This window comes from Panthera pardus, unplaced genomic scaffold, assembly GCF_024362965.1.
Source record: "Panthera pardus isolate Hobbes unplaced genomic scaffold, ASM2436296v1 HiC_scaffold_12, whole genome shotgun sequence".
In the NCBI taxonomy this organism is placed as follows: Eukaryota; Metazoa; Chordata; class Mammalia; order Carnivora; family Felidae; genus Panthera; species Panthera pardus.
The window spans coordinates 94,858,304-94,881,010 of record NW_026526677.1 but is presented as its reverse complement, the minus strand read 5'-3'; positions in this window follow the sequence as shown (position 1 = coordinate 94,881,010).

The following is a 22,707-nucleotide window of genomic DNA, read 5'->3' as shown; positions in this document are numbered from 1 at the left end:
AGTCTAGCGGAAGAAACAGCACACACGTGCATGAAATACACATGTAATTCAATCCTATGAAGAATACTGAAGTATCAGTAAGTGCTATGAATTCCAAGGAGGGCGATGTCTCTGAAGAATAAGGAGAAGGTTTCAGGAGGAGGCAGAGTTAGTTCTGGGTCTTGAGCACGAGCAGAATTTGTAAAAGAGACACTGAGCGGGGAAGACTGACCGAAAACAAGAGAACAGTATGCAGTGGGAGGACTTGGAAGTTTTGGAGTTACAGATAACCCAACCCTTACTGTTATGTCACACATTTCTGAATTCCGTTTCGTATTTGAAAAACCCCTCGTGGCACCGTCGTGAACGTGTCTTGGGTACTGTCCGATACAATAGGTGATCAGTAATAGCTTGTTCGTTTTATAGCAACTGTCAAAAGTGATCGAAACAAGTCTGTGGGACTGGGGATAGGGCTGTCTAACTGGGACATAAAAGGAGTAAAGGGACATCAGGAGGGAGAGTCAGGCTCCCTGTTAGGTCACCTGTTGGAGGGCTTACATGTCTGGATACGAGTTTGGGCTCTAAGCAGTACATAGGGATGCAGACGGCAGCCATGATGGTCGTTTAGCGGATTTTGTAAGTTCCTAATTTGGAAAGTACACATGCTGAGGCACCGGAAGTAGTGGGTGGCAGGAGAGGGCTGAGTCTGACTCTGCTCATTATACTCATGTGAGCGAGGCTTTGCCTCAATGATTTGAGAAATACGTAAAAGCAAGACTTCTAAAATAAGAAAATCCCAAAATACTAACGTTCTGAAATCTAAAATAATCTAAATCTGAAATACTAAATTTAAAATACTGAGAATCCATGAGGACCCCGACATCACTATTCAGAGCCAGTAACTCTGAGCAATTCCTCTCTGAATCATTCAACTATTTTGTATTCCAGGAACCTGGCATGATAGTGATTCTCTAATTTTGCCAAGTTGGAAATCAACTATAGGCAAACGTACTGATTCACAGCTGACGTTTCCTCTGGCTCATCAGCTCTTAAATAAATAATACATTTATATGCAACCGTTCTTGGTGAGTGGTGTTTGCTGGTGGGACCTGCCTATATATGCTGCCAGTGCTGTGTTGTTCTTGGATTAACACTTAATTAAATGTAGTCATTTTCCTGAACAGAAGTGAATGGCTAATCAGCCATTGTGGTGAATGAAGAGGTGTGAAGACGAGGAAGAAGAAAAGCATTTTGCAATTTATATGCATCCTGCTATTTTAATTTATTGCTTGCAATCCTCAATAATAACCAAGAGCTGTGTTTATAGATCAGAGGAAATTAACTGTCTTATTTTACCATTTTTCAAGTTAGAACAAAGTAGCCAAAGAAATTGATCCAAGAGGCAGCACAGGAGTAATAGTCTTATAACCAGAAGGCACATTCAGTTGAAGCCTGTGTTGAAAAACTGCTAATTAGTCTACAGAGTCTAGCAGAATTGTCACAAGGCTTTTCACACCCAGTTGGTCAAAGCTCTTTCAGAGAATTCTATGATTCCCAGCTTGGCCCCCTTTTGCACACGGCCACGCAGAGGGCCACGTCCTTCTAACCTAAGAAATAAGTACAAGTAGACTGAAAAGGTGTTTACCCAGTTTTGATATTGTTGTGTGACCCTTGACATTGATTTTTTTTTTTTTTAATTTTTTTTTCAACGTTTTTAATTTATTTTTGGGACAGAGAGAGACAGAGCATGAACGGAGGAGGGGCAGAGAGAGAGGGAGGCACAGAATCGGAAACAGGCTCCAGGCTCCGAGCCATCAGCCCAGAGCCTGACGCGGGGCTCGAACTCACGGACCGCGAGATCGTGACCTGGCTGAAGTCGGACGCTTAACCGACTGCGCCACCCAGGCGCCCCCCTTGACATTGATTTTGAAGATAGCAGGGCAGTTATCCTCTTGGGGGGGAGGGGCAACAGATGCATCCATTTGACAAGTCTACGGGTGTCTTAACTCTTGATTCTAATTTTATGTCACTCCATGAGATGCTGATATGACCCTGCACATTCAGATTTATTCTGGATGGAGTTAAGTATGGAGTATTATAAACAAGACTTGGTATCTTTTTTTTTAAGTTTATTTATTTTGAGAGACAGAGTGAGCAGGTGAGGGGCAGAGAGGGAGGGAGGGATAGAATCCTGAGCAAGTTCCATGTTGTCAGTGCAGAGCCCAACGTGAGATCACGATGTGAGCTGAAATCAGGGTTGGGCGCTTAACCAACGGACCCACCAAGGTGCCCCAAGACTTGATATCCTTAATGAAAGCCCTAGTCAAAGTTAGCTGGATTTATTGAAGACCTACTGTGTACCCATCCTGTGCTGAGTACAGAGTAAGGATAAATAGTACACAATTCCTACTCTTAGAAATTGTGACGAGGGGCACCTGGGCGGCTCAGTCAGTTGAGCGTCCGACTTCGGCTCAGGTCATGATCTCGTGGCTTGCGAGTTTGAGCCCCACGTCGGGCTCTGTGCTGACAGCTCGGAGCCTGGAGCCTGCTTCGGATTCTGTCTCCGTATCGGTCTCATCCTCCCCTGTTCACGCTCTGTCTCTCCCTCTCAAAAATAAGTAAACGTTAAAAAAAATTTTTTTTAAGAAATTGTGATCAGCCATGAGACAGACACGCTGAAGTAGGTAATATCTTAATGTAGCACATGCCAAATATTCAACAGTGGTATAGTCAGTGCTACTGGGTTTTACGTGAGAAGCTTTGTGGTTTATGAACCTGAGGGTTCCCACAGTGGAGGGAAAGGGGATAATATTGGCACAGTGGTTCACAGCAGAACTGTGGGGGACTTTGAGAGCCAGGATCACTTCCGCTTTGCAGGCAACAAAGGTCCGTGGAAAGACTGAGAGGGGGCATCCAATTGCCTTGAATTTAAGAGTAAACCCAGTGGTAGTGTAGACCAGAGTCAGAGGCAACAAGGCCATTAGGAGAGCAGAAATAGTTTAGGTGGCAGAGGGCAGAGAAAAAGCCCGGATGGGAACTGAAAGATGCATGAGGCAGATCATGAAGAAAGAAGCAGTTTTTGGTGCTTGTTTCCTCCAGGTTGAATCATGGTAGCTGTTTGGGCTGTTTTCACAAGACTGGAGGGCTTGAACAACATTCATGTCTCACAGTTCTCAAGGCTGGGAAGTCCAAGATAACGTGCCATCAGATCTGGTGTCTGGTGAGGGCTCTCTTCCTGATTTACAGAAGGCCGTCTTCTCATTGTGTCCTCACAAGGCAGAGAAAAAAATCACCTCTTGTGTTTCTTCTCCTTCTTCTCCTGCTCCCCCTCCTCCTTCTCCTCTTCCTCCTCCTCCTTCTTCTTTAAAGTTGTATTTATTTACCTGATCTCTACAGCCAATGGGGGCTCAAGCTCACAACCCCAAGATCAAGAGTATCATGCTCTACAGACAGCCTACCAGGAACCCTTCTCATGTTTCTTCTTATAAGGGCTCTAACCCCCGTCATGGGGCCCTACCCTCATGACCTCATCACTTCCCGAAGGCCCCAGCTCCTAATACCATCACCCTGAGAGTTAGGATCTCAACACATGAATTTTGAAAGGATGCAGAAATTCAGTGTATAACAGTTATCATAATAATTAATATGTCTATCATACTATTGTGCTTAACTTGCAAGTTTCTTGAAGGCAATGCCTTGTCTGCAGAGGAGGCTCTGTTGGTTGAATTGAATTGTGTGTCACCTAATGTGTTGAAATTCGAGTTTTTCCTCACTGATTATTGTCATTATGAAAATCTGTTTAGCTGTTCTCCAAGATGTACCAACTCTGAGTCTGTTTTGGGTATCAAGATTATGTTATGCAAAAGGTGTATTTCCTGACATTGCATTACTTTGAATGGAAACTCCCCCCACCCGCCACACACACACACACACACACACACACACACACACACACTAAGAACCACCTCAGAATCAAAATGCTTACTCTTTGCCTAAAAAAACCAGAAAGGAAGTGCTTAAGGAAGCAAACCCTTCCATTTTAAGGCAGAAACCTAAACGCGGTGAGGGGTGTTAATCAGTTTCTCGGGCACTTAAACATTTCATCCCATTTTGTTTTTCCAGTTTTTAAATTCAGCAAGCCTCCAGCTTGGGGATTTCTTATCTGTAGGAAGCTTTTCAACAAACATCTCCAACACCCTTTTAAACAAACACCGCTTCTTCAAATGCAAAAATAGAAACTACTTTCTATTCTGAATAATGTATAGTGCTCTATTCTGTGAGGCGGTTACAACTGCTAGCAGCTATCTCGTCTGAAACAGCAGCGAGCTTAGTCTGCCCTCCCTTCCAAAAGCTGTCCATTTCGGGGGGCGTGGGGGCACCCTCACTCCACCTCCCATACTAATCGCGACTGCAAAGCGTTCCTACGTTGCTTGCTCTTCTGCCTTAAAAAAAAAAAAAAAAAAAAAGAGCCTGCTTATTGTTACACTTTTATTCATTTCAGTGCATCCACTTCTCACGCGGGAGACAGACTACTCAGCATGAACTCTGAAGGCAGATCATGCCCATGCCCTAACATCTGCTAGGTGGATGACTGTGGTCAAATAACCTCTTGGAACCTTTGTTTTCTCATTTGAAAGTGGGGATAATAGGGGTGCCTGGGTGGCTCAGTCAGTTGAGCCACTGACTTCGGCTCATGTCAGGATCTCGTGGTTTGTGAGTTCGAGCCCCGCATCGGGCTCTGTGCTGACAGCTCGGAGCCTGGAGCCTGCTTCGGATTCTGTGTCTCCCTCTCTCTCGGTCTCTCTCGCTCTCAAAAATAAATAAACATTAAAAAAAAATGAAAACAAAAGAAAGTAGGGATAATAATGCCTACTTTCCAGGAATTTGTGCAGGTTAAATGAAATGGGGGGATGAATGCAAAACAGAAAGCTTACAGGAGCCTCGGTGACCATTGGTTTCTTTTCCTTATTTGGTAAGTATCAGTTTCTGAGCATTCTGGTGCTTCCGGGTAATCAACGCATAGAGAGAGACAAATCCTTTTGTTCTGTGTAATTATGACAGTCGTTCTCAAAGGGGGGCTCCCCAACCAGCCGCATCAACACCCACCTCACTTTGGCTGAATCAAAACCTCGAGGGGTGGCCCCCAACAATCTGTGTTTTAACAACCTTCCAGGTGATTCTGATGCACTGATGCACACAGGTCTGGGAGCCACTGCTTCTAGAAAAAGGCCAGCATGGTGTGTCTGTGTGTTTACAATTGGGGAAGAGGTGTGTGTGTGCACGTGTGTGCGTGTATGTGGTGCTCGTGGCGCGACGAGGTGTTTGTATTACTCACAAATACAGCTAAAGGAAATAAGCCATGGAGGTGGAACTGGAGAGCAGTTAAATTATTTAGAGTTGGTCTTCAGTGTCTGATCACTATTTTTTCTCTTTCTTTGTCAAGCTAAGCCTCGGGGACCGGGGATTTAGGAGTGAACAGCGTGGTCTGTTGAGTTCTGAGGATTTGGGGAGGTCCTGAATCTGACCTCAAATATCACAGTCCTGGTGCCTCTATATGGGCTTGTCTTGGGTGGGGGGCTTCTTTCTTTGGGAGCAGAATGAAGGAGCTAGATGTCACTAGCACGAGAGGCCACCCTTCTATTCAGATCATTTTTTAAAATGTTTGTTTTTGAGAGAGAGAGAGAGAGAGAGCATGAACAGAGAGAGAGGGAGACACAGAATCCGAAACAGGCTCCAGGGGTGCGATAGGCAGGGAGGTCATCAAAGAGCTGAACCAATGCTCTTCGCCTCACCTGAGAAGCTATTTCTGAAAGCGGGCACCCATTTCTAACCTTTCTGCATTTGGGGTCAAAATGATAGCAAAACAGACACATTCAGGAATCAGCGGCTGGTCTGACAGTCTCCTCCCACCGCGGCTCTATGGGGCCAAGCTCACGACTGGTTGGCTTCCGCCACCTTGTGGGCAGCCCGTCTCACCGCATCCTGTTGGGCGCAGGGAGCCTCTGATTTGCTTCGTTCGCTCAAACTTCCGCAGGGTCACTGGTGAAATCCTAAGGCTTGCCTTTCTCCTCTTCCTCCTTCTCCCACCCTGTGCTTCCATGGCCATTTGAATTTTCATCAGCCCCATGCTGATTTGGGGAGATAGAAATGTTACCAGCAGAACGACACGAGCGCAGCTGTGGGGATCAGGTGTTGGTGAACAGGGAGATCTGACCATTTGGTGCCACTGGTGGGCGCTGTCCATACGAATGCCATGCTTCACGATCGAGGTGTTTTTCGACACATTTTAAATTTCATATTTAAAAACAGAAATATGTTTAAAATCTAAAAAAAATTACAGAGGCAATATGTTCCTTTTAGGGAAAAAAATTACACCCACAATCCTATCACTTACCAATATTCTGCTATGTATCATTCCATGTATTATCGCCACACCCCCCCCCCCCCCCATATCCCTCCTTCCTCACTTTGTTCCGGTTCTATCTGAATTCTACTCATTTCTTCCGGAAACCAGAAAACTGAGAAAAGGGGAGGGGAGGGGAAATTAGACGATCACAGAAAGCAAATAATGCTGCTCTCGTTTCCTCCTCCGTGCTAGCTGTAGTTATCGGGAAGGGAGATGCCTTGCATTCTTTTATTTGTTCAGCTCTGTCACATTAACACCACCTTGCCCCCAGAGCCCCTCTTCCTCCTTCTTTGACTTCTTCATCATCAATCCCATCTGCAGACTCAAAATACCCTCCCCCTCTGGCTTAACACCCTTCTTGATTTTCAGTGGCAGCACAAGAAAAAGTATCTAAGTATTACTGTCTGGACGGAGACCGTTCTCTTAGTTCTCTTAGATCCTGGCCGACAGCTTCTGCAGCCTTTGGCGGGGGTGGGGGGCTGCTCATATTTTTCTTGCTTATTAATAAAGGCTCTTACATAGTAGAGGCATTAACCCTTGGTCTGCCATAAAAGCTTTTCACTCATTCCCTCAACAAACACTGAGCCAGGTGCTGTTCGATTCTGGGGATTCAGTGATTTCCAAAGGAGAGATGGGGTTTCTGCTTTCACGGAGGGAAGCGAAACGTGAAAGCAAGTCACTAGTTCTAGATTTTGGTAAGTGATGGAGGCGGCTGCCGCATGAGTAGGGCTGTAGGGCAAGGCTGCTCTGGGTAGGTGACATTTGATCTGGAAACTGACGATGACCAGGAGCCAGAAATGTGCAAACTGGGGCAAATCTTTGTGGGCGGAAGGAATAACGAGCGCAAATACTCCACCGTGTGGGGAGGCTTGCTGCTGCTGAAGATCTAAATGAAACCTGTTGAGGTTGTAGCAGAGAGAAGAAGAGGCACAGGGAGGTAGCGAGGCCAAGGCAAATTTTGTTCTTATTTTAGACGTGACTGGAAGCCACTGAAGGAGTTTATGGGCATAACGTGCTCTCGTTTGTGATATTAAAGGGTCCTTCCGGCTGCTCCCCGACAAATGGTCCGTGAGGAAAGCGTAGCAGGCAGAAGGAAGACCAGGGAAGCTCCTGTAGCGGTCCACATAAGACGTGAGCACGCCTTGGACATGAATGCCAGCAGCTGGGTGGCAAGGAGTGGGCGAGCTCTGCGTATGCTGTGCGGGAAGAGCCCGCGGGACGCACCGCTGAGCCGGATGAGATATTTGCCCTTCAACGTCATTTACAGCTTGTTCGTTTGGGAGGGGGTGTCTTCCTAAGTACCCGTTTTTGAAAAATGCATTTATTTACAGCAAATATTACTATTTGAGAGAAGGAGAGCATGAGCGGGGAAGGGGTAGAGAGAGAAGGGGACAGAGGATCTGAAGGGGGCTCTGTGCCGACAGCAGAGGGCCCGATGCGGGGCTCGAACTCACGAACCGTGAGATCATGACCTGAGCCGCAGTTGGACGCTTAACCGACTGAGCCACCCAGGCGCCCCCCGGTAGAACGATATTTTGACTTGAGCAACGTAGTCTGTGTTTAGGCACAAGCCTGGGTTTTAGAAAGTCGTGCCATCTGATTACCGGGAACTGATGGGTAGCTTGTTCAGTTCTGAGGAGACTTGTTTAGTTACTGGCAAGTAGCTCAGGCTTCACAAACACAGGACAGATGCAATCAATTTTCTTTCTTTTTTTTTCAGTTTTTAATCAAAATCTTTTTTAAAATGTTTATTTATTTTTGAGAGAGAGAGAGAGAGAGAGCACGCGTGCAAGTGGGAGAGGGGCAGAGAGAAAGCAGGCTCCAGGCTCTGAGCTGTCGGCACAGGGCCCGACGCGGGGCTCGAACTCACGAGCTGTGAGATCGTGACCTGAGCCGAAGTTGGACACTTAACAGGCTGAGCCACTCAGGTGCCCTATTCATTTTTAATTTTAATTCCAGCATACTTAACATCCAGTGTTATTTTAGTTCCAGGTATACAATATAGTGATTCAACATGTCTATTCATTACTCAGTGCTCTTCAAGATAAGTGTGCTCCTGGGGCGCCTGGGTGGCGCAGTCGGTTAAGCGTCCGACTTCAGCCAGGTCACGATCTCGCGGTCCGTGAGTTCGAGCCCCGCGTCAGGCTCTGGGCTGATGGCTCGGAGCCTGGAGCCTGTTTCCGATTCTGTGTCTCCCTCTCTCTCTGCCCCTCCCCCGTTCATGCTCTGTCTCTCTCTGTCCCAAAAATAAATAAAAAACGTTGAAAAAAAAATTAAAAAAAAAAAAAAAAAAAAAAAAAAAGATAAGTGTGCTCCTTAATCCCCGTTGCCTATTTCCCCAGTCTTCCAACCCCCTCCCCTCTGGGAACCATCCATTTTGTTCTCTGTAGTTAAGAGTCTGTTTCTTGGTTTGCCACTCTCTCTCTCTCCTCCTTTTTTTCCTTTGCACTTTTGGTAACCAGCTTTCTTTCAGAATGGAGGGCTGGCCCATGGGAAGAAGGCTGGTTTATTCTTTGGTCACCTTCGTTCTTTACATGATATAATGTTTAGGTGGGGATTCTTTTCCTCATTCTACACCTTTGTGGAGGGATTTATTTTTTTTTTAACTTGGAGGACAGCTTTGGTCTGTCTCCCCCTAACAAACCTGCATGGCCCATGCATGGAAAGGGAAACTGATGACAGCTTGGGCAGTGTGCTCAGGAACAAGAGGAGGGAGAAGAAGCCCAAAGGTGTGGGCAGAGCCTCTGCGTAGACAGGATTAAGCCGCGTGAGGATTTTCAATATGGCGGAGGGAGAATAGCAGAGTGAAGGGAGCACATGAAGGTTTAGGAACTGAGACCCTTGTTTGAATCCTGGCTCCGCCATGCAATAGCTATGGGGCCTGGGCAAGTAATTTACCCTCTTACAGTAGGTTACTTCATCTGTAAAATGGGGGTATAAGAGCTACTTCACTAAGATGTTTTCAGATATTAACTAACCAGGTAGGAAAAGTACCAAGTTGTGGTGCTGGTCCCAAATATGGGAACTTTAACTGATGGTTTCGGCCTCTGCCATCTAGATTCTCAATCCCTTTTCAGATCTGTCTTCTCCTCCAAGCAGTACTTCCAGGACAGAGATTGTTTTTCTGTTTTGTGTCACCAGTGTGTAGATCAGGGGGAGACACTTACTAGATGCTCAGGACAGGCTTGTGGAACACTGGAGGGCACGGATGAATGCCCCATGGTTGGGATCCAGTGGGATCTCGGTCCGATGAGCCACATCTCTGCTCTCTTGCTCCCTCCTACTCATTGTGTCCTTTGCCTTCTGGTACTTTCCAAAGACGCTCCCCTCCGCCGTCTACTTCTGGTCCCTCACTCATATTTCGGGGGGAATGCATTTTTCAAGAATGTACTTCAGACCTGAGCTCCTCTGAGACCCCATTTTGACTCTCTAGCAAGTTGTTCAGATTTGCAAATGTGTAATTGCAAAGATGTTAGGTTCAACCCTTAAACTGACTGCCTTTGTCTTAAGATTCGGGAGATTTCACCTGGGTGGAGCCTGAGGTCCTGTCATTGTCATGGCAACCGAGCAGTGGCAGGCCTCAGGCTCCAGGGTTCCCTCTCCTGACTCCTCCCACTGCCCTCACACCCTTCACCAGGTGAATGCGGATCTAGTCGTTGACAGCCTCAGAAACTCCAGGGGTAGTGACATTCTCTGAAGTGGACTTCAGGATAATTAGCCATAAAGCAAAGGTTATACTGCTCTGAACAGAACGGGTACAAAATACGAGGCTCACGTAAGAATCCACAGTAGCGTCTTAGTTTCCCAACACACGTCTAGCAAAGAGACGGGGACGTTGGTAGCTTTTGCTTTCAAGATAAAGTCACTGGTGCCCACTTACCCAAAGCTGCGGTCTTGGCTGTCCAATTTCCTGAACAAATCTGCGTCTGGCCGGAGATTCACTTGTAGACTCAGAGCCACCTGGGCCTGAACAGGGGTCAGCGCTGAGAGCTGGAAAAGAGAATCGGATTTGAGACATGATTTTATGAGGTAGAATGAGTGGACCCTGTTAACAGATCGGAAGTAGAGGACAGGGAGGAGAGTGACCCCCAGGCTTCTCATCAGGGCAATGAGCAGTGGCCTCCATTAAGATCCCACTTAGTTGGGGAACTTTCCCAAGTTCCCACAAGAGGAGGAGCAGGTGGGTGGGGGGTGGGAGAGGGTTTCCACTTCCCACAGTCTGAGGTCCTAGCGCAAAGCCTGGGCACAAATCAGCTTGTTTCAATTCTGCTTTTTTCTTGAACAGAAGACAGGCACATCCCTCCCCCTCCCATCCTGGGTGATCAGAGGTATTAAATTGAAAGGAGAAGGGAAAGGATTTTATTCATAAGAGTCTCATAATTTTGAAACCTCTCTCATCTAGATTTCCATAACTTACCTATCAGAATCTATCACTGCATTAGATTCATATCTATCTACTAGCTGTCCTGCTGAGAGTGGCTGGAAAGAATCATTAAATATCCTGCCAAAGGGAAATCCACAGCAAATCAACACTTGTAGTTTTTAACTGTCTACCCCTCTTAGGGCTCCTGTCAAAACCCCTGGTTGTTTTCTCCTGATGTGGCATTTACATGTTGTTGGGACCCTGCACACAGCAGTCACTAAAGCCTGTCACTACCCTTTAATTTCTGTTCCTCAGGAGGAAGATTGTCTAGCTCTTTGAGTGTCCCTGGGGTTTCCTGGGGTGAATTTCTTTTTCTTTCTTCTTTCTTTCTTTCTTTCTTTCTTTCTTTCTTTCTTTCTTTCTTTTTCTTTCCTTCTTTCTTTCTTTTCTTTTCTCAGATCTTTCTTTCTTTCTCTCTCTCTTAATGTTTATTTTTGAGAGAAAGAGAGAGAGAGCGCATGAGCAGGGGAGGAGCAGAGAGAGAGGGAGACACAGAATCCAAAGCAGGCTCCAGGCTCTGAGCTGTCAGCACAGAGCCCGACAAGGGGCTCGATCTCACAGACCATGAGATCATGACCTGAGCCGAAGCCGGACACTTAACTGAGCCACCCAGGCGCCCCGTGGGGTGAATTTCTTTTATTACCCTGCCATCCACTTTTTAAGTCTGCCTATCTCACTCTCAAAATTCAGTCAAAATGACCAGGTGACTTCACCTGGTTTTGGGTGATGCATTCAGAAATTAGGAAAAAAAAAAAAAAAAAAAGGGCAGCAACTTTGGTTTTGAAAATACTGTGGAGTATTTTTCAAAGCCTTCCCACATTGATGATCTCACTCTCGCCCGGTAAAAATTCAGTGAGGTATAGGAACAGAGGGGACCATCTCCCTGATACGGAGGCGGGGCTTAGGCGAGCGGCACTCGCCTAAGGTCGCCAGGTGAACCGGCGTGAACAGGAACACATCACGCAGGCTCACTGATACGGTCTCACTGTGAGTGGTTATGGGAGTCACCACAGACAACTTCACTTTATAGATGAGGAAACAAGCCCCAGAGGTGAATGATTGCCAGAGACCAGGTACCTGTAAAGCTATTCTGATACCAACTGGTAAATTGCATTTCAATTCTGCGCTAACCACCGTGTTGGTGCTGACCCCACAAGTGGCAGGCATGGTCCCCGACAGGTTGCCCCCACTTAGATATCGGCTGCAGATGGGGGCGCCAGGCCACCCACAATTCTGACCACCTAGCTGCAAATCGGGGGGATTCCTCTTACCTCCCTCAGGTTTGGTAATTTGTTAGACGACCCTAAAAACTCAGGAAAATTCTATACTTTCCAATTATAGTTTTATGCTAAAGGATATGAATCAGGACCAACCAAACGAAGAGACACATCGGGTGAGGTTTGGGAGGGTCCCGAACGCAGGGCTTCTGTGTCCTCTCCTCATGGAATCAGAGTACATTACCCTTGGGGGTACAGCCCGGGGGTCGAGCATTTTTCTGCAGAGTCCATCACCCTCCAGACACATCAATGTGTTCACCAACCAGGACGTTCACGGAGCTTGTGTCTAGAGCTTTTCCTGGGGTCTCATCATACAGGCATGATTGGTAACTCACTCTCCAGCCCCCCACTCCCCCCCAGGCTCAAAGTCTCATCCCTCTAGTCACATGGTCGGTCTTTCGGGTGACCAGCCTCCATCCCGAACCCTCGCCTTACCATAAACTCAAGTGGATCGAAGGGGTTCATGGAGGAGACTCTCTCCAAGGGTTTTACTAGCTTGGTCCCAGGAACCAGGGACAAAGACCAGACAAAATGTTTATTATATGACTGCAGCAGAGCCGGCCTTGACCCCACATCTTTAGTATCTAGGTCCAAGGCTTTTGTCTGTGGCCCCACACAGCACCTGGCTCCCACCTGGCTTTCTGGCTGTGCATTGAGGAGAGAGGGAGAAATCGTGTCGTAGTCTGACCTCCTGAAGACCCGGAGAGAGGACTCAGAGATTTCAAAAACCACACCCTACCCTTCCAGTGTGCCCCCCCCCCCCCCCGAACCGGACCAAACCCACAATCCAATTGCCACATTTCTCAGGGGACAGAGCTGAAGCAGGAAAGGTGCTGGCAGTCCCGGGGACCCTCCCCTGCTTCCTCAGAGAGGCCGTCTTCAGGAAGGTGGAGGGATTTTGAAAGCCAGCCACGTAGGAGGGGAAGGAGGCGACAGTACAGCCCATGATGCGGAGGTCTGCATTTATCCATAATCTGCATTTTAAACAAAAACCCTTCATCCCACACAGCTATCTGCCCTGGGTAGCTGTGTCTCAAAACGTGTGAGTCAGAATGGAACAGTCGATGAGGAATGATTTCCAAGGACTGAAATCCTGGGCATGCAGACTGAAAAAGGACAGCACATCCACTTTAATTATCAACGGAAAGCCCCACCATTCAGGCAACGGGGGGAGGGAAGAAATTTGTGCTTACTACATACCTACTAGGCGCGATGCATTGTTCTAGGCATTTTCAGATGCCACACGGTTTAACCCCCACCAGTCTATGATGCACACTGTACCACCCAGATCTAATAAAGACACAGGCTCTGAGAGGTTAAAGAACTTGCTGGAAGATGTGCAGGTCGGAAGAGGCAGAGCTACGACCTGAACCCAAGTGCAAATCCAACACCCATTCTTACGCCCATGTCAGGCCGCCTCCAGGAGCTGCTGATAGCCCGGAAGACGTTGCTGTCATTTTTGTTTGCTTGGCTCTTTATTAAGTATTATTTTTGTACAATTAAGCAATTAAACTGTGATCCTCAGAAATCCTGTAATTTTGAAAGCCCCGGGGCAGTAGAACGGTGCTAATCAAAGAAAACCTTATTTACATTAATCCTGCTGGGAGATCGCTCAGGTCACTTCTCTGAAAGCCCTCATGACCTTGCTTAGTGTAGTCTGAACATTAGGCTGGATTCAGTTCTTAAAACCACTGCTAATTCAGGCCTCTGCTGCAGAACAAACGCCCTCTTAATGATAAAAGTCACAGTCGCATAAAAGGCTCGCTGTGGGATTATAAGAGCAGCCCGATTTCCAGCTCGTTTTTATTTTACCTGCTAATCACTGGCCTCTGTTAAATGCCGCGGCCTCTCGGGAAAGCTGGGCGGAAAAGCCAAGCCCATATTAGCTCAGCACTAGTGCCACCTGGTGGTCGGCCCTGGTGTGGCGGGTCCTCCCAGCATTTCTGGTTACAGGGTGGGGTTTTGGTCTCTGCCTTCTCCAGGTCGGCAGACGCAGGGTTTTGACAGCAGCACACAAGATATTTGTGCGTGGGCGCCCTGGGTGGCTCAGTCGGTTGAGCATCCGACTTTGGCTCAGGTCATGATCTCACGGTTCATGAGTCTGAGCCCCACATCGGGCTCTGTGACAGCACAGAGCCGGCGTAGGATCTTCGATCTCCTTCTCTCTCTGCCCCTCCCCCGTTCACTCACTCTCTCTCAAAACTAGGTGAACATTTTAAAAATAAGTGAATTAATTTAAAAAATAAAATAGAGTAGGTATCATTTCCTCGTCAAAAAAAACACGTGTGTGATGGGGCACTTGGGTGGCTCAGTCGGATGGGCATCCAACTTCGGCTCAGGTCATGATCTCGTGGTTTGTGGGTTCGAGCCGCGCGTCGGGCTCTGTGCTGGCAGCTGGGAGCCTGGATCCTGCTTCGGATTCTGTGCCTCCTTCTCTCTCTCTCTCTCTCTCTCTCTCTCTCTCTCTCGCTGCCCTTCTCCTGCTGGTACTGTGTCTCCCTCTCTCAAACATAAACATTAAAAAAATTTAAAAAAAAAAGAAAACTCAGTTAAAAAAAATGTGTGTGGGAGTTGATGAAGAAGACAACCAGCTACTTCACATAACTGCAAAGTGCTAACTCACTGCGATGAATGATTCTGGACTCGGTCAACTTTGTTCATTTTGACCTCATGCAGGTACAGCACAAGCATGCCTTGGCTCCTGTTTCTATCAGATCCCTGGTCCCACTGACACCTGCTTGTAAGCCCCCATGACGTGCAGAAGGCGGGCGCTACCTTCCTCCATATCCGTGTCCACAGTCTACACCACAGCCCCGGGGCGGGGCGGGGGGGTGGGGGGAGAAAAGAGAGTTCTATACATCCTGGATCATTCACTCAACTGATGTCATTTCCTTCTCAAAGTGTTTGTCAGCTGGGGAAGGATAATCGGAGACATTTCCTCAGCATTATTACTGAATAACGTTTAGGGGCATCGACTGGGTGTCATGCCTTGAGTGGGTGTTGAGAATACAACATTTGTAAGTTGCACGCCCTGACTTTGACAAAGGCACGGGCTAGTCAGGGAGGCAACCTCGTGAAGCTATAATCACAGTAGGAAACAATAAACACTGGGGGAGGAGTGCCATGATAGAGGTAGGCTGGGGCCAGTTCAGGATTGGGAGTCAGATTTACCTGCGTTTGAACCCTGGATCTGTCACCTAATTGTTATATACTTGGGCCTCTCTGAATGCTAGTTTCTTCATCTGGGAAATGGGCGGAATTATGTCTGCTTTGCTGGATGACAGTAGGAAATAACATTAATTGTGGAAATAAATGAAGATGACCCAAATAACACACAGAACTTGCCATAGCAAGGAAGCAGCCACCATCACTGAGCTCGCAGAGACTCAGAAGGAGGCGGAGGAAAGGGGAAGGTTTCCGGTGTGCCCCGATTGGAGGCTATTGCCATGGAGAAGCTGGAGGCTGGCTAACTAGAAGCCGGCTGGCCATCTTCTGTGATTGGTTTGGGAGACTTAGTTGGCTTTCTGTGGTTGGTCCCGAGTTGGAAGCAAGAGCAAAAATTAGGGAAGCTGGTGGTCGGTGACTGAGTCCTGTAGGTCAGAGTTCTTTTTTTTGGGGGGGGGGCAGTAATATAATTTATTGTCAAGTTAGCTCACATACAGTGTATACAGTGTGCTCTTGGCTTTGGGAGTAGATCCCTGTGATTCACCACTTACATACAACACCCAGTGCTGATCCCAACAAGCGCCCTCCTCAATGCCCATCACCCATTTTCCCCTCCCCCATCCTCCCCATCAACCCTTAGTTTGTTCTCTGTATTTAAGAGTCTCTTACGGTTTGACTCCCTCTCTGTTCATAACTATTTTTTTTCCCTTTTCCTTCCCCCATGGTCTTCCATTAAGTTTCTCAACTTTCATATGTGAGCGAAAACATATGATATCTGTCTTTTTCTGAGTTATTTCACTTAGCACAATACCCTCCCATTCCATCCACATTGTAGCAAATGGCAAAATTTCATTCTTTTTCATTGCCAAGTAGTATTCCACCCCCCCACCCCCCATCTTCTTTACCCATTCATCAGTTGATGGACATTTAGGCTCTTTCCATCATTTGGCTATTGTTGAAAGCGCTGCTATAAACATTGGGGTACACGTGCCCCTACGAATCAGCATTCCTGTATCCTTTGGTTAAATTCCTAGTAGTGCTATTGCTGGGTCATTGGCTAGTTCTATTTTTAATTTTTTGAGGAACCTCCGCACTGTTTTCCAGAGCGGCTGCACCAGTTTGCACCCTGTGGGCCAGAGTTCTGTTGTCACACATGGTCTAGCCGTTGTCCTTCTGTATGTCCAGTCTGTCATAATACATTCAAATCTGACACATGGTGTGTGCCATACCCAGATATTAGTAAATGGGAACCATTATTATGACAATGACCATGATCAGAGGAGACTTTGAAATTGCAATTGAACTGGACATTAGTGGTGGCTTCCCAATAGCCGTTCTCCCTGGACTGGTCAGGGAAAGAGAAACCAGACCAGTTATTTTAGCAGAGATAATTTAATACCAGAAATTGGTTGCAGGGATTGGGAGACTGAAAAAGCCAAAGGGGAGGACGGGGGGGAAACACAGAGCTGCTGCAGGAACAAAGAAAAGAGACTGAGGCCTATTGAGACTCAGAAGCAAGGGGCTGCACACGGTGGGCCCCAGAACTCCCTGGAGGGCTGTGCTCCCCAGTGGGTGCTGGGAACCCAGGAGCTCAGAGGAGGGGCTGAAGGAACGAGACTCCGACTCCCGGCCACGGACAGACTGGTGCAGACACACCACAAGGCTAGTTCGGGGAGAATGAAAGATTCTGGAAACTGGAACCAGCTGTTCCTGAAGCCAACCCTGCTGTGGGTAAAGAAGCATCGTCCCTGTGATGTTAGTAGGACCAGCAGGCCAACAAGCATGGGAGCTGCCTCCTCCCTCCTCTTGCCTTCCAGTCTCCCTCTGATGATGCTGTCGGCCAGAATTAACAGGGACCCTCTGGCAAAGGAGAAGTGAGGCCAAAGTGCCCCAGTCCCAGCATCACACAGAAGAGTGTGGAGTGTGGGCTGGGAACTGAACCACAGCCGTGAACCAGCAGACTCCCTTCTTTGTGATTCACAGAACCGGAATTTTGTTCAGGCGGAAGGCAGCTAAATGCTCTGGGGAAACAGGCACCACATGTATGCTTTTCTCCGGGTCTGCAACCCTTTGTTTTCAAAACGAACAGACAGTCCATTGAAAGCAGATAATCAGTTAATAACTCCCAGTTTTGATCACTTCCTGCCCACCCACCAATTCCTCCCTTTTCCCCTGAGTCTGGAGACATTCGGGTCTGGAGGAGCGGAGGAAACCCCTAAGCCTCTCCTTTCACGGTGATGGGGCAGACGCTGCTTCCTCTTTTCTTTTTTTCTATCCAGAACCAAAAGGCTCCCAGAGAAGTTTCCAGTCTTTACCCTAATGGGGCCAGGGGAGAGGGAGATACAGGGGTCAGGGTCCACTTCTGTTCCAACCTATATCCTCCCATCCTCCAGAGCTGGGCTCTTCGTGAGATGGTTGGGCTGGAGATCTGGTCCATCCCATTTGTTAGAGGAGACAGAACTCTAGCTATACTCTGTCCAGAAGCAACCGCCTGTACGAGGGCTGATGCCAGGCACGGGGAAAGCCAAAATGAATCAAACACAGTCCTTTTCCCTGGAGTCGCTATCTAGTAGAGAGAGATTCCGACCAATCAGTATAACACGATGTGTGTATAAACATAAGTGGATGGCGTCACGCAGTCACCAATGCCTAACTCTGTCCGCGAAGGTCTTAGGAGACTTTGCAGAGGAGGTGGCGTCTGGCTGGAGCCATGAGAGAGAAGTACGCCAGGAAGGTGGAGGACTGAGAAGGCGCTCCAGGCCGAGGCCAGCGCCTGTGGATGGCCTGGAGGTTCCCAAGAGAACCTCCGTCCAGGGACCTGTAAGCAGGTGCGTAGGGCTGGGCAGAGGGCCGGAGACAGGGTGAGAGCAGGATGGAGCTCTGGGAGGATGAAAGTGCAGGGCTAGAGACGGAGCAGCTCCTACTCGGCACGAGATGACACCCTACGGAGACAGTGGGAAGCTGGGGCAGGGACGGGGCCCAGGCTGCGGTCAGAGAGATCCCTCTAGCTCCGTGCTAGATGGGGAAAGGGAGCTGGCACGATTCCAAGCGGAAAACCTGCTGAGTGCCCGTGCCATCGTACTCATGGTGGCTTTAAAGATGCCTCAGACACTTTCCCAGGTTCCCCCAGCCCTAGAGTGATTCAGAGAGGCGGACACAGATAGACGTCGGTGGGGGAACGGTCTCCAAGCTTCTGCGTGTCGCGCCTGTCCAGTTATGCAACTGGTAGAGCCGGGGAGACCCCGTCCCAAGGACTGATGAGGCATATGGGGAGCAAACGGAGAAAGCAGAAGGAAGCGAGGCTGGGGGGGCGGGGGGGGTACACTGTGGAGGGGACCAGACACCGCAGGTTGGGCCAACTTTTGGGCCACCCATTCCTGAGGGGCCAACTTCGAGGCAGGGACCTGCCTCAGGTCGGTTCACGGGCAGCTGTGCATGGGGAGGGTTAGGGGAAGAAGGGAGTCGGGTTAGAAAACGTGTGGACAGGCAAGTGAGGACAAGGATCAGAAATCAGCCTGATGGCTTTGGGGGTGGAGAGGACGGGTCAACACCGGCAGGGCAACCACTTAACTTGCGGAAACAGGAGGGAAGAGGGGGGAGGGGGAGGACCAAAATGTTCCCATTTTTTTTTTTTCGGTTAATTCAAAGAGGTGGGGTATAGAGATCGCAAATGCAGGAGAAGGAACAACTTTCAGCACCAGCTGTTGGTGTCTGCATAATGGATTGCCTTTTTCAGTTCCTCCCCAGGTTGCCAGTGTCCTGGAACGGAGCCAAACTCAGCACTGCGACCTCAAGTGAGGATATTAAAGCGACAGGGAGGGGAACCGCAGAGAAATGAGGGGTAGCGGCACCAATGACCATTTGACCGTTCGTGATAGTGTTCATTGCAACAATAATCATAACAGCCCTACATTTAGTCCGTCCTCCTGTTTGCATGTGCTCCGTTAGGCTAAGTCTAGGGAGGATACAGAGAAATTGGGCCACCGACGCACTCCTGGCAGTAATGTAACGAATAACACTTTGGAAAGCAAGCTGATCATACGCGGCAAATCCCAACGCTAGGAAACTATCCTAAGGAGATACAGGTTTTTAAAGCAAAAGCCGAGAGCCCAGAGCTCATCACAGCGTTGTCCATGAGAACCAAAAACAGTGAAAACGTAAAACCCCGACGGGGGGAAATGGTTTGGTAATTGACGCTATGACGATTCAGTGAAATACTATGAGCCTATTAAAATGGAAATGACAATTCTACCGACGGGGGAAACGTGGAAACATGTTTGATACGTTAAGTGGGAGGAAAGAGAGCAGAGTACAAACCACTTTGAACACTTGAATTCGACTGTCAGTATGTGGCCTTAATCATGCATGATTAAGACTGGGAGGTGATCTGAAGAAATGTAAGTATTGTGGGGGAACAGCACAGGCTCGGGGGTCAGAATGCTGGGCTCAAATCTCATGATTTATTAGCCTGTGACCTTGGGTGAGATTTGCAACTTCTCTTAGCTTACTTCCTTATCTATAAAAGGAGGGTAGAAAATGGGTGTAATAAAAATACCCACCACAAGGAGTTAAGGGCATCCAAATGAGATACTGCATGTAAAATTTTTAAAAATTAAGTTTATTTATTTATTTTGAGAGAAAGAGAGGGAGAGTGGGGGAAGGGCAGACACAGAGAGGGAGAGAGAGAATCCCAAGCAGGCTCTGAGCTGTCAACACAGAGCCCAATGTGGGGCTCAATCCCGCAAACCAGGAGATCCTGACCTGAGCTGAAACCAAGAGTCAGACGCTTAAACGACTGAACCACCCAGGCATCCCTTTTTAAAAACAAAAACAAAAACAAAAACTGTTTAAAGTTTATTTATTTTGAGAGACAGACAGACAGACAGCACAAGTGGGGGAGAGATAGAGAGAGAGAGAATCCCAAGCAGGCTGAGTGCCGTCGGCACACAGCCCGACATGGGGCCTGAATCCATGAACTGCAAGATCTCGACCTGAGCCCAAATCAGAGCTGGATGCTTACCCAACCGAGCCACCCAGGTGCCCCGCATGTAAAGGTTTTGGTTCTTGAAAATAATAAATGGTGTCTATTACTAGGAGCAATTTCTATTTTAAATATATTACAGGTAGATTGCCTCAATATTTTAAAAAACGCACAAGTAACAAATCATTACTCTCTTTAATGGGTGAAGTGGACCCAAGCAGGATTCAACAAAACATTGAGAAGAAACTGTTAGGTGCTATGTTCTCTGTGTGGTCTTTGTGGCTTTGCTTCTGCTTTATCCTGGCATCCTAACCCTACCTGACATGTGACCAACTCTGGGAGTGAAATAAATATGATAAATACCCTCAAAAAAGAAATTCTTACTCAATGCTATAGCCAGCCTTTTTTGCTTCCTTCCTGCCCCGAGTGTTTGAAGCACAGATTTAAACAAGTTAATCTCATCTACTTTCCTTCTCGAGTGGCAGAGGCATGGGGGACCATCTGGACAGCTGCAGGGTGGACGGGGGGCGGGGGGCGGGGGGCAGGTATTACTGGGCAAGTAAAGGAGAAACTGGCAGTCATTTCTGAGCAGCCCCCGGGGGTTGTCACCAACCTGGGGACATGTGGAGTTGTGACTTCATCGGGGCTTTGGGAGTTGGTACTCTGTCTCTTCTCTTCCATTTATTCTGTAAGAAGCATGTTCAGAGGTGCCTACAAAGACAGTCAGGGCAAACATCGGTTGTCACGTGATCATCGTACACATGCCCAGTTTCAGGGAAGAGGAAGTCCAGGTGGTTCCTCTTCAGTGCCGCCGTTTCATGGCTGCAAAAGATTTTAAACTCCTGAAGCGTAGACTCTGTCTCCTCTTCAGCTGTCCATCACTGACTGCTTCGTGCACGGTCTTGGGATCGATACTCTGTTCTAAACCTGACCCAAGGGCTCCATCTGCATCACGAATAAGAGACTGCCATTTCCCGGCATCAGGTTTTGTGAGAACACGCTGGACAGGTCCCTAGGACACCAGATCTGGGCAGGCAGAAACTTCAAGGGCCCAGACACCTGCTGCTCCCTCCACACTTCCAAAAGCAGTGAGCCTTAAAACTCACATCCAGCAGTTACACTACTCAGAACGTTTGTTCGGAAATATCCACCAATGGAGGGGCGCCTGGGTGGCTCAGTCGGTTAAGCGGCCGACTTCAGCTCAGGTCATGATCTCATGGGTTCGTGAGTTGGAGCCCCGCGCTGGGCTCTGTGCTGACAGCTCAGAGCGCGGAGCCTTCTTCGGATTCCGTGTCTCCCTCTCTCTCTGTCCCTCCCCCGCCTCCTCAAAACAAATAAACATTAAAATAAATACATAAATAAATATCCACTAATGTTCACAGACATGTTCACCTTGCATTATTTTAGTAACAAAGGGTTGGAAATTATCCAAGTGGCCATAAGAAAAAGACTGATTGAGTTATATACAACAGTAAGAAAATTAAGCAAAAAGTTATCTTCACATTGCTATAGAAAGATATTCTAGATACATGGGTTAGTGAAAACAATACTAGTAAGTTGAGAAACTTCTGGTAAATTGTGGTAGATTAAGCCCTTGTGCTAGAGCCACTCTGTCCAGAACTAAGGTGACAGTGAGAGTACGAAAATGCACAAAATCACAACCCGAGAGAGAATAGAAAAGGAAACGACAGAACAAACACTTGGAGACTGGAAAGTTGACAGCCGACGTCATGTACCAGGTAAAGCTAAATCTTAAATTAGCAATGGGAGAAGCCTAGAAGAAAGGACATTGATGCCATGGAGCTCCAGAATGGCTCCTAAGTGGCTGGCACAAGGTACCTCGACGGACGGGTGTCCAGGGCGATCTAAAAATGGGAGCATTTATTGAAAGCCTACATGAGAAGCAGGCGCCAGATTCCTACCTCAACTCCACTCTGCTGGTGACCTCCCCTCTACCAACCAGCAGAAGCCTAAAGGTCTACTTTCTGAAGAGGCTGAACCAGAGATATTCTGGGATCAGGGATATCAGGCATAGTTGAAGCAGGGGAACCATATTGAAAATAGGGGTTGTTAACCAAAAATAGCGAAATCCCTGGCCCCCCTTCTTCCACCTGATTCCCAGGTTGCTGGAAGCCAGTGTTATACCTCCTATGCAGAACACTGTAAGATTTTTCTCTTAGCAACTGAGCTACTCAAAGAACAAGATCCACTGGAACCTGCTGTGAAACAACCCAGTCGGATTATCCTACACAGCTCACAAGTCAGCAAGTCCAGCTCGTTGCCATAAAGCTTATCAATCGCTTTCTCGGTGCCTCACTTTTGAGTATGAGCAGAACCAGCAAGGCTCACCAAACATTCTAGGAGCTTCTAACGTGAAACACAGCAACCCCAACAAACACATGGAAGAATGATGTGAAAGCTTGGTCTATTGTTCAGCAAATATCTTACCCCTTCTCCCTTCCATCGTGGACCCACG